Consider the following 4893-nt stretch of genomic DNA (forward strand, 5'->3'; position numbering starts at 1 on the left):
TAATGTCACATGCCATCACGTACTGTGCGACGGAAAGGAATAAAATAAATTATAAAAAATACATTTAATCCAACTCTGGCTCGAGTGTATCGTAAAAACTACAAGTCGGCATAACTCACGCGTCTTTGCTTTGTGCGGTTTAAAAAATAAAAAGATTTAAAAAAGGAACATTAGCCGATGCGACGGATCAGTCATCCGTTCATTTCGAGGCACAACACGTCTCTTGGCTCTTTCAATGCTTACTTTACCAGTTATTTAGTTCTTGACACGTGAACTAATGATGATTTGATTTTTGCTTTTGATATAAAAACGGATCGGAGTATTTGTAATATTAATAGTGTGATATTCACTTCTTACCCCTCAAGTTTCGGAGCGGAATGCAGTCAGTTTGCTGTGTCATTGATTTCTTGTTCCTTTTTACACATTCTGTAATACTATTAAAGGTTAATTACTGCTCGTAGACCTTCGAATTGTCAGGAAATAAAGTATTAATCTGCGTGAAAATAAACATATAAAATAAATTCTTGGCCACATTAATGCAATTTGGTTCAACATGAATACCTACCAGAAGACAATATTTCCTTAATAATAAAACAATGTCTGATTTTAATATACTGGGGTAACGATTGATATTATTGACCTGTAATTAGCAATATGTCATAAATACTATTAGACTCAAATCCATGCTGTCAGTGCCTAAATTATGTCTCATCATTTCAATAATTCTAATTTATATTGAGTTAATAACCCATCTAAAAAATCAACAATTCTCTTAGCAGATTATTAATAATAATTATATATTTAAAACATAATTAATTATTAGGGCGCCGAACACCTTACAAGGAAATTCACGGTCAAATTACCTGTCAAAGGCTACCTCGATATCACCCGAATGCATTTTACCTGAACTTATGTTTAAAATCAATGTCAACCACCCACGTTCGCGTCAGTCTGCGGGGCCGGTTCGTCATCCAATGATTAATACTGACTCTGGACTCATTAGCTGAAGGGCTTAGCAATGCCGCCGCGGCCGTCCCGAACCACTTAATCACTCGAACAAAGCACTACCTACTCGCGAGAGCAGCCGAAAGCATCATTCTTCGTCAAGAATGTGTGTGCTGTGGTGCAAGGGTGGAGTTATGGGCGAGGTATGTTTGTTAGAAAATGCAGTCAAGGTAATATTGACGGTTGAAAAGCTTAGTGATATTTTTTGCGACACTAGATTTCATACATATCTAAAACCAGCAATTTTGGCTTTTCGAAAAAAAAAACAAAAAAAATGTCGTTTAAGTCAGCCTTTTAACCATCGATATGGCTGTTTTATATGTTTATCTCAATAAATGAAATAATGAAACGTCTTAGCAAAGAAAATTGTAAGGGAAAGTTTAAAATTAACATGTATTGGATAGTGTTTAGTCGGAAAAGCTGAAACGAATAAAAAAACAATAACACAGTAAGAAATAAAAAGAAATAGTATAATATATTTCTTATGAATTGCCTCTCATAATATATAATCATGACACTATAATATGCAGTCACATTTCTACTAAAGCAGAGGACCTAGCTCATAATCATCTTATGTACCTACTGTTTCTACGATACTTTCTAAATACGCATTTTTGCAGTTAAAGTAATGTTATTTTTTTAAATTTAAAATGTAATCGCCCTCGTGTATAATTTGGACTATTCTAATCTGCTGAAAAGAGACGCACGAAGTACGTGTAAGCACTTTAAACTTCATACCTAATACTGTCTATACTTAAAGTACCTATTAAAAGGTGTATCTACGTCACTCCATTGTAAGGAAACGGGAGAAATTTATCCTTACGGATAATTTATACTCATTATACTTTCCTTTAACATTTCATGTTGGTGTTTCGGGTAAGAGACCTATTACTTTATTATCTGTAAATGATTTTGTAGGTATCACTTGATTAATAATGATGTTTAGTATGAACTTCGTGGTAACGTAAATCGATTGTGCACCTTAAACCAAAACCGAAGCTGCATCCATCAGCGTCAGTAAGACATGTCTTCTAAAGCCAATCAATAAAAAAAAACAACAAATGACGATGACAAAAACCTAAACATTGTCAAGCGAAAGCTATTTCGCTATATAAAAATCTTTGAGTTGAAATATTTTAAATAAAATCACATTCAGCGTCGGGAAAAAAATAGAATACAAAAAACCGCGATAGAATCCGGAAAATTAGTTTAATTTCAAAATCACATTATTGGCACCTTTGGCAGATATTCAAGATGCACCATACATTACAAATACAGAATCAATAGCAACTCACGCTGATTAACGAGCAAATCCGGAACCAGCCTATCGAAACTACGGTACAAATCCTTGCGGGACAACAACCGAGCCGTACCTATCGGGCTGTTTAATTACCATAATTAATTAGATCCCGCTGTGAGACGTGAGCAGAATAGTGGATTGATGTCGGTAACATATAGCCGCCATTACGGCGAGGTGACGAGTGCTGCATGGTGTTTTTTAAAAGCCTGTCATTAGTAGGAAGTGGGTTTTTTGTCCGTTCCCGGCTATCATACTCCGCGATCAATCATCCAGTATCGGTATTTTTAATATTTTTTATTTGAGGTTGGAAACGTTTGGTAACGTGATTATTATATTCATTCGAGTTTAGATCGTTTTATCGTGTGGAAGTGTAAAATGTCACTGTAAACAGAAATGCTTGTAGACATTAGCAAATAGGAATAATCATTTCATTATAGTTGGTGGTTTTATTATGCTTAACGGTATAATTTATAAGAAAAACATAAAAAAGTCTCCAAATGTTTGGGGCCATATAAAACGTAATAATTACTAATTTGTTTTTATACAATTATAAATCAACAAAATAATCCATTAAAGATATCGATAAGGCAATTAATTGTTGTGGTCGACGATCGATCGACTGCGGGACGTCGCGTATTTATTGCGTAAGCGGTCCTTTGGTGCTAATTGTAAACTCCAATTTGTTAAGGTGAGAAAACATTTTAGGCCATTTTTGTTATACTTAACCGTATTTGAAAATCGAAATACAAATAATGGATTTCTAAGTAATTGGAATAGTAGTCCACCTACATGTATGAAATATGTGTGGTGTAATAATATGGTTGAACTTTAATAGTAAATTACGTTTCAATTAAAAAATATATTCTTGAACAAGAATATTTGTACAAATTACCTTATTGTTTACATTAAGATCATTTCTAAGCCGAACAAATCTCAAAAACAACAAAACAATATTGTACTACTTTCTACACTTTTTTAAATAAATAAACTTCGATAACATATTGATTTAAATCCAACAACCAATCAATGAAATATGATTAAATTTTTAACATAAAGGTAGGCTAATGAAAATGAAAAATTAAAGTAGAAAAGAAAGTTAACATTAATGATTAATAGTGGAGCGGAAATTGCGAGACTAGGTGTTGACGAGCGAGTCACGCTCTAGGCACCGCGTGATACCAATAACAAATTCAGTCGGGCTGAAATACAAGCACCTAGAATTTGGACGAAATTTATTATGTATAAATGTAGATATAATCATTTCTCATGTTTACACGAATGTTAGACATTGAAATAAAACTATATTTCGGATTTTATCGCGGTTTTATATTATAATTCTCCCCCGACTTTTTTAACACTTTGCAGCCTTCATGGTTATGGAAAGGACTGAACTATGGAGGCTGCAAGTTTTCGAAACGTCAAGAGAAAATTAAAATATTAGAAACAGCAATAAAATCGGAAAAATAGTTTTACTTAAATGTAGATATTTTAATAAATACGGAAACCTTAGTTATCAGTTTTGTTTTATTAAGATGGTGTAAATTAAAATATATAAGCGGTTAGAGCTTTGGGTTGAGTGTAAAATATAAAAAATATGTCAGAGTAAAGTGGTATAAATATTAAGTTTTAGCGTGTTGACATTATCAAACCTATCAACGCGTTAAGGTTAATTAAAATACATAAAAGTTATATTTTTTTTATCCTGTCACGCCAAATTATTGGATTGATTGGAAAAATAATATACCCCAGATAAGTCTACTTTAAGGAATGCTGCGACTAGCTGTCGTTCGCTAGAATATATCTTAAATAAAGATTTTTAGTACTTGTGAACAAACGCCAAAATGTTCTTTCCATACTATATTTATTAGTAACTAAAACATTACAAGATAGATTTCTAATTTAGATTAGAAATATATCTTACTTATTTATGTACTTACATATATACACATTATGTATATAGATATATCTTCACATTTCACTGAACAGAATATTGATAAATGTCTTTCTAAATAGTCAGACGACATTCATCTTTGTCACGGCGCGCACATTTTTCACTTTGTTTTTCTCCAAGTGCTTACAAATGAGGAACTGAGAGTTACCCCTCATTGCGTCGAATTCACCGTCGATTAACCGTCGAATGTATTTATTTAGGGTCGCACTTTCCGCTCAGGATCTTAATGTCTGTGAAATATGACCGAAAGTCCTAGAGACCTTGAATATGTGGCCTTTTGTGTTATTTTTCAAGCTGCTGAATAAATTTATATCTAGAGACACCGTTTAAGTATATCAACCTATAAGGGACGATGAAAAGATCAAACCTCACTTATTTTGAAATTAATAGTAATGGCCATAACTAGTAAATACGTCGCAACTATAAGCCACTCTACACAAACCTATTACCATCAAATGGCTTACTGAACCTATTAAATTACTCAAATTGCTTAATGATGGCTTAATACATTACATATAGTCACAGTAAAATCTCTTTTGTAGAATATTTATAATATTTCTCATACATAAGGACTGTTAGATAATGTGTTTGGAATTCATAACGTTTTTTCAATTGAAAGATGTCAATGCGTAAAATT

The sequence above is a fragment of the Manduca sexta genome, chromosome 23 (assembly GCF_014839805.1).
Source record: "Manduca sexta isolate Smith_Timp_Sample1 chromosome 23, JHU_Msex_v1.0, whole genome shotgun sequence".
NCBI classification, from domain to species: Eukaryota; Metazoa; Arthropoda; class Insecta; order Lepidoptera; family Sphingidae; genus Manduca; species Manduca sexta.